The following is a 13,701-nucleotide window of genomic DNA, read 5'->3' as shown; positions in this document are numbered from 1 at the left end:
CTCAGTAGAATCTAAGCCCCACTTTCCCCCTCCTATGCTTATTTCACTTTTTTCTGTACTGAGGGTCTCCTCAGTCCCTGGAACCATGCCTGACCTCCAGTAGGCACTCAAAAAAAGAAAGAGAGAGTGAATGTGTGAATAAATGAATGTGCATGGATGCTTTCCTGATCCCCAATTTGCAGTCAATGAGAGGGCAAAGCATTTATTTATAGGTCTGCAGACAGAACAGAGCAGAATCCTGAGCGAACACAGAGGTGTTCATTGTGTTCAGAATCCCATGAACACAGAGGTGGGACAACAGATCCAGAATGGGTTACAGGTAGCTGGAGAAAAATGGGCTGAGAAAGGACCTCGGTGCCCCAGCAGTGGGGGGCGCACAGCAGTGTGGGCAAATCAGTTGATGAAATAGATGTGTAATGAGTATTTAACTACCTAGGGGAATGCACATTTACTGTTTAAAATTTTCCTGCTGTCTAAACCAATCTCTTCAGCCAGGGTGCTGTGATCAGCTCTAGGTACAGAGGGAAGTCAGGATACCTAAGAAAAACAAAGCCACTTTTGGTGATTGTTAGAATTTCCCAATTTTCCAGATAAACAGGACTCTGGGAAGTGTCTTCACTTAATTCAGGGCAAAGAGCATTTAGAATTTATGATCCTGCCACAATATTTTTATTTCTCTTTTTTGTCAGTATCTCTTTCTCATTGTGGTGATTGTGTGTTTATCTTGAAGAATGTCCACACACATTCTGGTGCAGGAGTGTGGGGTAGTGATAAACTCTGAAAAAGGGCTTTTCTCTGCCTTGTCTTCACCCAAAACTGTGTGAACAAAGCGTGACTGTCCTGGGGCAGCGCCTCTCAGTCCACCCCGAGTGAGCACTGGTCAGATGGGGACGGCCGTGTGGCCGGTCTCCTTCGCCTGCGGGGTTGGTGACGAACACACCTGGAGAAGAGTCGAGTTTCACTGTGTGAAAAAAGGGTGAGAGTGGAGGTCGCAGATGCCGCCTCTCCCCGCCCTGTCCCTCTCTGACTTCAGTTTCTACTGTTCTTTTTCCGTCCTTTCTCCACACCAGCCATCTGGCCTTCTGCTATTCCACCAATACTCCAGACTTTTTAAAAATTAGAACAATATTTACTGTTTCCTGTTAAAATAGAGCAATCTTATGAGAAAAGCATGTGTAAAAAGGGCCTTCCTGGGTTTTCTCACTTATGCTAGCAGGCTGGGACTGTCGATTCAAAATCTTCCTCACTGTGGAGAAGGGAAAGCTCTCCACCTATTCCTGGGAAATTGGGCTACTTTGGTTTTACTTTTGATTACCTGCATGCATTAAAAAAAAATCGAAACCCAACGATTAACAAGCTATCTGTCCCTAGGCATGTATGCCCAGTCTACTTGGACAGACAGACAGACATGGGCCTCAAGTCCACATCTCCATGTGCAGGCCTAGAGTAGAGGTCCCTGGAAATCAGGTGGGTGTTCCCGGCTAGGCATTGAAAAAGACCCCAGCTCCTGGTCAGCTGGTTGGAAACGTGCACAGCGCCTCCAGTGAGAGGCTGAGTCCCTCTTTAGCAAGGAGTATTTTAGGTGTAGTAGGGCAGCCCATTGGCCACAGGTGGTATCTGGTATGGAAGCTACTTACTCCATCTCAAAATCCTCTTGACATTCCTTAAACTGACAAGGAAGGATGAATTCAAGTTTCAAAATGGCACACCAAGTTATACCAGGTAGAGGATGTCCGTAAGGCAACAGCCTCACCAAGTCCATGCAGAGCTCTGACCCCACCATTCCCCACCCCTCCCCCTTCAGAACCACATGGTTCTGCCCACTCCTCCTCTTTGGTGGCCGCTTCCAGCATCCAGAAGCCTTGAGCAGGCTCAGGAGGTGGCCCAATTAAGGAACTTCATGGCAACTTCAAGGCCAAGGTCCTACCTCAGGGTTTTAGCACTTGTTTTTCTGTTTGCCTAGAAAGCTCTCCCTCGACCCTATATTCTTCAGGCTTGCTCCTTTCCTGCAAATGTAACATTCTAGGTGTTCCTTCTGTGATCACCTCATCTAAATTTCTATGCCCTTCCAACACACACAGAGACACAGCACATACACACATTCCTTACCCCCTTCCCTGGTTTGGTTTTTTTCCTTAGAATTTGCACCATGTAACGTACTATATAGCTTTCTTTTTTATTTGGCTTATTATCCCCACTTCCCCCACTAAAAAGTACGCTTTAGCAGAGAGGGGTTTTTGTCTGTTTTGCTCACGGCTACATCCTTAGTATCTAGGACAATGCCTGGAACGTGCGAAATAGGTCCTCAGTAAATATTTGTTGAATGCGTGAATGGAATTCCTTCAGCTGCAGGAGTACAGGGATCCCAGAAAGTTTGCTAAACCTCTGCATCACCGTACCGTAGGCTCTTGTTTACTCATTGGGCATGCAGACGCTTAAAAGAAGACCTGAAGCCATTTTTCACAACCCTGGATGAGTGTTTGAATCCCCTGAGGAGCTTGATATCGACTCAGCCGCCCCAGCCCCAGCCCAGGTGATCATGACTTCAGTGGTGACGTGATGCTCCAGGCACTCTGGTGAAATGAGGGTCAAGGGTTGAGACCTACCTCTTGACAAATCCTGATCAAGTCTGTTAGGGTGTTTGGCTGCAAATGCCAGAGACTGGCTAATGTGAGCAGAAGGGAATTTGTCAGGTGAGTGTGGCAGAGGAAGACTTAGGCAGTCTGGAGGATCTCGCCAAGACACAGGGAGCAAGAGCGACCCTGGCAGCAGCTTCCGTCCCTTGGACCTGCCCACCTGTTCTCTGGCCTTACCTTGCTTGCTCAGGCTCTCAGGAGTGTTCGGTTGGCCAAGCTCAAGTGACAGGTCTGCCCCGGCCTGGCCTGGAACAGGAAGAGGGGAGAGAAATATAATGCAAGCCATATGTGTGATTTTAAATTTTCCAGTGCCATATTAAGAAAAGTAAAAAGAAACGTGAAATTAATTTTAACAATATATTTTATTTAACCAATATATATACAAATATTATCATTTCACTATGTAATAAATATAAAAAATTATCAATAAGGTATTGTACACTTTTTCCCAAAAAATCCAGAGTATATTTTATATTTACGACACATTTCAATTTGGAGGCTAACTTTTCAATGGAAATACTTGAACTGTAAAAAGTTGACTGTATGTAGATTTCATAAAATTTACAGTTGAAAAAGTAGATTCACATACTCAAATTGTTCCAAACATACTTAAAACTTTTCAAAAACTGAACTGAGCATCAGTTTGTTAATTTAAATAAGTTAATTAAAATTCCACTTCCTCAGATACATTCAAGTGCTCAGTAGTCACATGTGGCCAGTGGCTACTGTATTGGACAGCACAACTCTGTCCCTTTAGCTTCCACAGTTTGAGAGGTCACCAGTTTACCTTCCCACCAAAATCACACTCAGTGTGGGAAAGGACTTGGAGCATTATTAGAAATGGAGAATGGATGCTGAGCAGCCAAGAACAATTGTCTACTACAGTAACTAAGGGAAGACAGTGATTTTTATCTTCTGTGTTTTTGCCTGGTGAAGGAAAAAAGTTAAGTCCAGTGTATTGCCTATATTTAAGAAAAAATAAACAAAAGAACTCAACATGACAAGGCATTTCTAAGCATCTGTAGTTTGCCAAGGATCCTGTGGTATAACCATTCCTAAAGATCATCTGAGGGAAAACTGGTATTTGTTCAGCATGGTTAGAGTTTCCGAATGGAAACAAAAGATTGGCTTTACTACACAGGAATAGAAGAGTGTAAACTCAGTCTCTTAAGGTTACACAGTTGATTTATGAGCCAGACTCCTCCCAGCTTGCTGGGAATTAATAATGATCTTGTGGGAAATGGAGACAATATTTTTTTATAAAACTCAAAACTGTGATCTTCAATTATTCTCTCCCAACTCATCCTCTGCAGAATTGTTTATAATAAGATTTTTGGCTTCAAGGGAAATGGTCCCCAATGGCTTACTTGCTGCATTTCATTCAGTTTAGTCCATCATAACGCTCATCTCTGTCTCCAAGATACTAAATGAACTTTCTACTGTTAAGGGACTAAGCCATGAATAAGGCTGGAGGGATGGCCCTCTCGTCAGATGTACATGTTTTGTGCCTAGACACTTCCCTTCTCCAGAACGCTGAGGAACAAATGAGCTTCCTTTCCCAGCCTGCTCTCACGGGTGATTGTGGCTGTCGGTTCTCAGGCCAGATCAACACAGGCCTATTGACTTTGGCAGGCTACCCTCCTCCATTGGTTAAGTTAGATTTAAATTCTAAATCCAGTTGAAACCTTTCTGGAAGAAGTCTCTTTCCAACACAGATCAATGGAACAGAATCGTGAGCCCAGAAATAAACCCACACATCTATGGACAGTTAATTTTTGACAAGGGAGTCAAGAACATACAATGGAAAAAGGAAAGTCTCCTCAATAAATGGTGTTGGGAAAACTGGACAGCCACATGCAAAGGAATGAAAGTAGACCATTATCTTACACCATGCACAAAAATTAACTGAAAATAGATTAAAGACTTGAATGTAAGACCTGAAACCATGAAACTTCTAGAAGAAAGCATAGGCAGTATGTTCTTCAACATCGGTCTTAGCAGCATATTTTCAAGTACCATGTCTGACCAGGCAAGGGAAACAATAGAAAAAACAAACAAATGGGACTACACCAAACTAAAAAGCTTCTGCACAGCAAAGGAAACCATCAACAAAATGAAAAGACAACCTAACAATTGGGAGAAGATATTTGCAAACCACATATCAGATAAGGGGTTAATATCCAAAATATATAAAGAATTCATACATCTCAACAACAAAAAAACTAGAGGGAAGATCCAAGATGGCGCCGTGAGTAGTCCTCTTTGTCTCTCGCCCTTCGAGTCTACAATTATTTGGACACTTATCACTTGACAAAGGATATCCAGACAGCATCTCAGGACGTCTGAGACACCCACGCGACTATACATCGGAAGGCGGATGGACTTTCCTCCGGGAGGATGTGGAAATAGGTGAAAACTCTCTGACCCCGACGGGCAGCCTAGTACCCACAAGCGGCTTTCTTCCAACGGACGCCCCCCAGAGGATCCACACACATCTAGGGCAGGAGCGAGAACACAACAGAGGAGCGACGGTGGAAACAGGTGACCAGAACCCTACCTAAACCCCTTGCAATTACTCCTAAACGCAGAGGGAAACTTTGGAGTTGCACACCTGAGCCCGCGGGGAGAGTCTCTCCCCGCCATTGGCGGGGAGACCCAGCCTGGTGCTCGGGGCGCCCGGAGGGTCCCAGAGAGAGTCACGGAGGGTACGGAGGTCTCCCAGCTGCCGTTCCCCGCCCCGTGGGACTAGGGATTGCCGGAGATCTCGGAGAGGACTGGGGCTGGGGGAACTTTCAAAGGCCGGTCCTGCGACCCGGAGGGGAAGCGCCAGAGTTCCGCCAGGCAGCAGACAAAACTCTCTGTCTGCCATTAGCAGAGGGGCCACGCCCAGCATTCAGGGCTCCTGGGAGAGGCCCGGAGAGAAGCCCAGAGGGCGGGGCGACCCCCAGCTGCTGTTGCCCGCCCCGTGGGACTAGGGATTGCCGGAGATCTCGGAGAGGACCGGGGCTGGGGGAACTTTCAAAGGCCGGTTCTGCGACCCGGAGGGGAAGCGCTGGAGCTCCGCCCGGGCAGCAGACAAAACTCTCTGTGTGCCGTTAGCAGAGGGGCCACGCCAAGCATTCACGGCTCCGGGAGAGGCCCGGAGAGAAGCCCAGAGGGCGGGGCGACCCCCAGCTGCTGTTGCCCGCCCCGTGAGACTAGGGATTGCCGGAGATCTCGGAGAGGACTGGGGCTGGAGAGAGTTCCAGAGACCCAGCTTAGTAGCCTAGGGGGAAACCCTACAGGCTCACAGCAGCCTTAGGGAAAGCCTCTGCACAGCACCAGTAGAAGGCACCCAGCCGCCAGCCACAAGGCTGGAAGACCCCAGGGCAAAAGCAGCATAGCTAGGTGTACTAACCACAGACTGTAGAAGATGCCAATAGCTCTCCTGCGACCCATAGAGGACAAGTGAGATTCGGTGGGTGCCGACAGCAACGGAGCGACAAATATAAGTGATCCCACCCCTGGCCGCTGGAAAAGCCCATAACACCGTTGCAGACCCCAAGGAGAGAGCACATCTAGGTGGGCTGCAACAGTAGGCACCTGCAGCCTGAAGCCCCCCTGTGACGGCCCCCACGGCAGAGGAGGGAATCCAAAGGGCCACTGTGGCTACGAAGAGGGGCCCAGGCCCAGTTAGCAACTACGGACAGGGTTCCTGGTTGGTGAAGTATAAACAGCTGCTCCCCCCACCGCAGCAGCTGAAACAAGTGAAAGGAGCAACTAAACTCTATCTCCATGCGGAGGCACAAATCAACAACATCAAGCAATATGAAAAAATACATTAAATCTCCAGAACAGAAAGAAAGTAACAAATACACAGAAAACAATCCCAAAGAAAATGAGATATATAACCTAAATGATGATGACTTCAAAACAGCCATCATTAAGATTCTCAATGAGTTAAGAGAGAATTCTGACCGACAACTCAACGAGTTCAGGAGCTATGTCACAAAAGAGTTTGATACGATAAAGAAGAACCAAACAGAAATATTGGAAATGAAGAACACAATAGAGGAGATTAAGAAAAATCTAGATGCTCTGAACAGTAGGGCCGATAATATGGAGGAAAGAATTAGCAATTTGGAAGATGGCAATATAGAATTGTTGCAGGCAGAGGAGGAGAGAGAAGAAAGACTTAAAAGAAATGAAGAAACTCTCCGAGAATTATCAGACACAATTAGGAGATGCAACGTAAGGATTATAGGTATACCAGAGGGAGAAGAGAAGGAGAAAGGGGCAGAAAACCTATTCAAAGAAATAATGGCTGAGAACTTCCCAAATCTGGTGAGGGAGATGGATCTTCAGGTGACAGAAGCCAATAGATCTCCAAACTTTATCAATGCAAGAAGACCAACTCCACGGCATATAGTAGTGAAGCTAGCAAAAGTCAACGACAAGGAGAAAATATTAAGGACAGCCAGGCAAAAGAAACTAACCTACAAAGGAACCCCCATCAGGCTATCAGCAGATTTCTCAGCAGAAACTTTACAGGCTAGAAGAGAGTGGAATGATATATTCAAAAATCTGAAGGACAAAAATCTACAGCCGAGAATTCTCTACCCAGCGAAAATATCCTTCAAATACGATGGAGAAATAAAAACTTTCCCAGATAAACAAAAATTAAGGGAGTTCATTGCCACAAAACCTCCTCTTCAGGAAATCCTCAGGAAAACCCTCATTCCTGAAAAATCCAAAACAGGAAAGGGGCTACAAAACCAAGAGCAGAGGAGATAAGTAGAAGGACAACAACAGAGAGTAGCAGCTCTACATCAGAACAGATTAAACCATGGGACGAGAAACAAAGGAAACTGAAGAAAACCGGAAAACAAGACACAAAATGGTAGTGGTAGGCCCCCACGTCTCAATAATCACTCTAAATGTAAATGGATTGAACTCCCCAATCAAAAGACACAGAGTGGCAGGATGGATCAAAGAACAAGATCCAACAATATGCTGCCTCCAGGAAACACACCTCAGCCCCAAAGACAAACACAGACTCAGAGTGAAGGGATGGAGAACAATACTCCAAGCTAATAATGAACAAAAGAAAGCAGGTGTCACTATACTAATATCAGACAAGGTAGATTTCAAAGCAAAACAGATAAAGAAAGATAAAGAGGGACAGTATATAATGATAAAAGGGACTCTCCACCAAGAAGACATAACACTTATAAATATATACGCACCCAACACAGGAGCACCAAAATTTGTAAAGCAACTCTTAATAGAACTAAAAGAAGACATCAACAACAATACAATAATAGTAGGGGACCTCAACACACCATTAATACAAATGGACAGAACATCCAGACAGAAAATCAACAAGGAAATAATAGAATTAAATGAAAAATTAGACCAGATGGACTTAATAGATATATATAGAACACTTCATCCAAAAACAGCAGGTTACACATTCTTCTCAAGTGCACATGGAACATTCTCAAGGATTGACCATATTTTGGGAACCAAAGCAAACATCAATAAATACAAGAGAGTTGAAATAATATCAAGCATCTTTTCTGATCATAACGCTATTAAACTAGAAATCAACTACAAGAAAAAAGCAGAGAAAGGTGCAAAAATGTGGAGACTAAACAACACGCTTCTCAACAAACAATGGATCATTGAAGAAATTAAAGAAGAAATCAAATATTATCTGGAGACAAATGAAAATGAGAACACGACATACCAAATCATTTGGGATGCAGCAAAAGCAGTCCTAAGAGGGAAATTCATCGCAATACAGGCTCACCTCACTAAACAAGAAAAAGCTCACGTAAGCAACCTCAAATGACACCTAACAGAACTAGAAAAAGAAGAACAAACAAAGCCCAGAGTCAGTAGAAGGAGGGAAATAATAAAAATAAGAGCAGAAATAAACGATATTGAAACAAAAAAGACAATAGAAAGGATCAATGAAACAAAGAGTTGGTTCTTCGAAAGAATTAACAAAATTGACAAACCCCTAGCCAGACTCACCAAGAAAAGAAGAGAGAAATCGCAAATTAATAAAATCAGGAATGACAGAGGAGAAATCACAACAGATACCAATGAAATACAAGAGATCATAAGAGAATACTATGAAAAACTATATGCCAACAAATTGAACAACCTGGAAGAAATGGACAAATTCCTAGACTCCTACAATCTCCCCAAACTGAATCAGGAAGAAATGGAGAATCTGAATAGACCAATCACAAGTAAGGAAATAGAAACGGTAATCAAAAACCTCCCCAAAAACAAGAGTCCAGGACCAGACGGCTTCTCTGGAGAATTCTACCAAACATTCAAAGAAGACTTAATACCTATTCTCCTCAAACTGTTCCAGAAAATTGAGAAAGATGGAGAACTCCCTAACACATTCTATGAAGCCAACATCACTCTGATCCCCAAACCTGACAAGGACAACACAAAGAAGGAGAACTACAGGCCGATATCACTGATGAACATAGATGCAAAAATCCTCAACAAAATTTTGGCAAACCGATTACAGCAATACATCAAAAAGATTATACACCATGATCAAGTGGGATTTATACCAGGGACACAGGGATGGTTCAACATCCGCAAGTCAATCAACGTGATACACTACATCAACAAAATGAAAAACAAAAACCACATGATCATCTCAATAGATGCAGAGAAAGCATTCGACAAGATCCAACACCCATTTATGATAAAAACCCTCAGTAAAATGGGTATAGAAGGAAAGTACCTCAACATAATAAAGGCCATGTATGACAGACCCACAGCCAACATCATACTCAATGGACAAAAGCTGAAAGCCATCCCTCTGAGGACAGGAACAAGACAAGGGTGCCCACTTTCACCACTCCTATTCAACATAGTACTGGAGGTGCTGGCCAGAGCAATTCGGCAGGAAAAAGAAATAAAAGGAATCCAAATAGGTAACGAAGAAGTAAAACTCTCATTGTTTGCAGACGACATGATCTTATACATAGAAAACCCCAAAGAATCCACAGAAAAACTATTAGAAATAATCAACAACTACAGCAAAGTAGCAGGGTATAAAATTAACGTGCATAAATCAGTAGCATTTCTATACACTAACAATAAACTAACAGAAAAAGAACTCAAGAACTCTATCCCATTCACAATCGCAACGAAAAGAATAAAATACCTTGGGATAAACTTAACCAAGGAAGTGAAGGATCTATACAATGAAAACTACAAGACTTTCTTGAAAGAAATAGGCGATGACATAAAGAGATGGAAAAACATTCCTTGCACATGGATTGGAAGAATAAACATAGTTAAAATGTCCATACTACCTAAAGCAATATACAGATTCAATGCTATCCCAATCAGAATCCCAAGAACATTCTTCACAGAAATTGAACAAACAATCCTAAAATTCATATGGGGGAACAAAAGACTGCGAATTGCTAAAGCAATCCTGAGCAAGAAAAACAAAGCCGGCGGAATCACAATCGCCGATTTCAAAACATACTACAAAGCTACAGTGATCAAAACAGCATGGTACTGGTACAAAAACAGGTCCACAGATCAATGGAACAGAATTGAAAGCCCAGAGATAAAACCACACATCTATGGACAGCTAATCTTTGACAAAGGAGCAGAGGGCCTACAATGGAGAAAAGAAAGTCTCTTCAACAAATGGTGCTGGGAAAACTGGACAGCCACATGCAAAAGATTGAAAATTGACCATTCTTTTTCACCACACACCAAAATAAACTCAAAATGGATCAAAGACCTAAAGATTAGGCCTGAGACAATAAGTCTTTTGGAAGAGAATATAGGCAGTACACTCTTTGACATCAGTTTCAAAAGAATCTTTTCAGACACTGTAACTCCTCAGTTGAGGGAAACAATAGAAAGAATAAACAAATGGGACTTCATCAGACTAAAGAGCTTCTTCAAGGCAAGGGAAAACAGGATTGAAACAAAAAAACAGCTCACTAATTGGGAAAAAATATTTACAAGCCACTTATCCGACAAAGGGTTAATCTCCATAATATACAAAGAACTCACACTGCTTAACAACAAAAAAACAAACAACCCAATCAAAAAATGGGCAGAGGACATGAACAGACATTTCTCAAAAGAAGATATGAATATGGCCAATAGACACATGAAAAGATGTTCATCATCGCTAATCATCAGGGAAATGCAAATCAAAACTACACTAAGATATCACCTTACCCCCGTTAGATTGGCAAAAACATCCAAAACCAAGAACGACAAATGTTGGAGAGGTTGTGGAGAAAGAGGAACCCTCATACACTGTTGGTGGGAATGCAAACTGGTACAGCCACTATGGAAAACAGTATGGAGATTTCTCAAAAAGTTAAAAATAGAAATACCCTATGACCCAGCCATCCCATTACTGGGTATCTATCGTAAGAACCTGAAATGAGAAATCCCAAGAGTCCCTTGCACCCCTATGTTCATCGCAGCATTATTTACAATAGCCAAGACGTGGAACCAGCCTACATGCCCAGAAACTGATGATTGGATAAAGAAGATGTGGTATATATACACAATGGAATACTACTCAGCCATAAAAAAAGACGAAATTGGCCCATTCGCAACAACGTGGATGGACCTCGAGGGTATTATGTTAAGCGAAATAAGTCAGTCAGAGAAAGACGAACTCTATATGACTCCACTCATAGGTGGAAATTAGTATATTGAAAAGGAGATCTGATCGGTGGTTACCAGGGAAAAGGGGGGGTGGGGGGAGGGTACGGAGGGGGAAGTGGTGTACCCACAACATGACTAACAAAAATGTACAACTGAAATCTCACAAGGTTGTAATCTATCATAACATTAATAAAAAACAACAACAACAACAACAACAACAACAACAACAAAACTAACAAACCAATTAAAAAATGGCCAAAAGATATGAACAGGCATTTCCCCAAAGAAAATATACAGATGGCCAACAGGCACATTAAAAGATGTTCTCCATCACTAATTATTAGGGAAATGCACATCAAAACTACAATGAGATATCACCTCACTCCTGTCAGAATGGCTATAATTAACAAGACAAGAAATAACAAGTGTTGGAGAGGATGTGGACAGAAGGGAACTCTCATACACTGCTGATGGGAGTGCAAACTGGTGTGGTCACTATGGAAAACAGTATGGAGATTCCTCAAAAAATTAAGAATAGAACTACCATATGATCCAGCTATTCCACTGCTGGGTATTTATCCAAAGAACATGAAAATACAAATGTGTAAAGATACATGCACGCCTAGTTCATTGTGGCACTATTCACAACAGCCAAGACCTGGAAACAATCTAGATGCCCATTAAGGGACAAATGGATAAAGAAGATGTGGTATATATCCACAATGGAATACTCCTCAGCCATAAAACAGGGTGAAATCTTGCCATTTTTGACAATATGGATGGATCTTGAGGGTATTATGCTAAGCAAAAAAAGTCAGAGGAAGAAAGTCAAATACCATATGATCTCACTCATAAATAGAAGATAAAAACAACAACAAACACGTGGAGACAGAGATTGGATTGGTGGTTACCAGAGGGGAAGGAGGGAGGGAGGAGGGCAAAAGGGGTGAGTAGGCACATGTGTGTGGTGATGGATTGTAACTAGTCCTAGGGTGGTGAACATGATGTAATCTACACAGAGTTCAAAATATAATGATGTACACCTGAAATTTATATAATGTTATAAACCAATGTTACTGAAATAAAAATAAATTAATTAATTTAAAAAAAGTCTCCTTCCAACCTTTCAAGACAGCTGGACTAAATCCCAAAGGAGTAAATAATTTGACATGCACACCCCATAATATGTTGTGATCCTCACACACTAAATTAATGATTTTTTTTGTTCTACTTTTAACCTTTCTTTTGCTGGCAAAGGTTGGAGACAAAAATCCTCCAGAAGAAAAGAGGGGCAGAAACAGAAACTCGCAGAAGCTTTAACACTTTGCTAGAAGTGGAGCACAAACGCTGAGGGACTTAAAACTTTTCCTTCTTATTCAGTGTTAGCTTTGCTGCCTCATGATTCTTTAAAGTGTATTAAATCAAAAGGATTTATTTCTTTTTTTTTTTAAAGATTTTATTTTTTCCTTTTTCTCCCCAAAGCCCCCCAGTACATAGTTGTATATTCTTCGTTGTGGGTCCTTCTAGTTGTGGCATGTGGGACGCTGCCTCAGCGTGCTTTGATGAGCAGTGCCATGTCCGCGCCCAGGATTCGAACCCACGAAACACTGGGCCGCTTGCAGCGGAGCGCGTGAACTTAACCACTCGGCCACAGGACCAGCCCCAGGATTTCTTATTTCTATCTAGCAGAAGCAGCTCAACACTGACCAACATGAACTGAAAGAACACCAGAGTAATTCTAGAGCCGAGATGGACGACACCCACACTCCTGGGCGACCCACCCCGTCCTCACTGAGTGCCCACAAAGGACATGCACTTGAGAACAGGCCCCAGTTGTCCTTGCCCTCAGGAGGTATTTTATCCAGAGGACAACTCACTTAACCTAAGAACCCCACCCATCTGTACTAGATAGGCCGGATGTTCGTCAACCATACAACCTTGAGAAAATAAACCAGTACTTACATAGAAAACAAAGGAAAATATTTTCAAAGTTTCTCTTTTAAGATCCCATATGCACTGTGGAAGCTGTGCAAGATGAGTCTGAAGCAACATCAACTGAAGAACCTAGAAGCAGGAAGCAAAATAAGAGATAATTGGTGGGATTTCCCCTGATTTGGGAACTCCAGTCCTAGCCCCAAACCTCAGTGGGTCAGATTCTGAGAGGCTGGCATTGTTGAAAACACCCAGAAGTCAGAGGAGACTGGCCTGGAGCAGAAATTTGTAACTTTGGAAACTAGCCCACGTGGCGCTGATTCAGAACACAGCCCATGGCTTTATTAATGTCAACTGGCAAAGGCTGCTGTTAGTTGTCACCATCCATTTTGTACCATGTGAACTGGGGCTATTTTTTTTTCAGTCATGAAGCACTGATTTATACAAGCACAGTTTAACTCATTCACCA

General features: G+C 42.7%; 1 protein-coding gene across 1 annotated transcript in view; it reads right to left on the bottom strand.

Moving 5' to 3' along the window:
- ACKR4 (atypical chemokine receptor 4) overlaps positions 1-13,496 on the bottom strand; it is a 92,917-nt gene extending 79,421 nt beyond the window's left edge. Inside the window, exons 1-2 of the mRNA XM_070576054.1 lie at positions 13,263-13,496; positions 2,814-2,882 (exon numbers count right to left, since the gene is read on the bottom strand). The gene's annotated coding sequence lies outside the window, so the exon portion shown is untranslated. The remainder of the gene's footprint in view (positions 1-2,813; positions 2,883-13,262) is intronic.
- Between the last annotated feature and the right edge of the window lie 205 nt (positions 13,497-13,701).

Source organism: Equus przewalskii, chromosome 15, assembly GCF_037783145.1.
Source record: "Equus przewalskii isolate Varuska chromosome 15, EquPr2, whole genome shotgun sequence".
NCBI lineage: Eukaryota > Metazoa > Chordata > Mammalia > Perissodactyla > Equidae > Equus > Equus przewalskii.
This window is presented reverse-complemented; position numbering and strand designations above follow the sequence as displayed.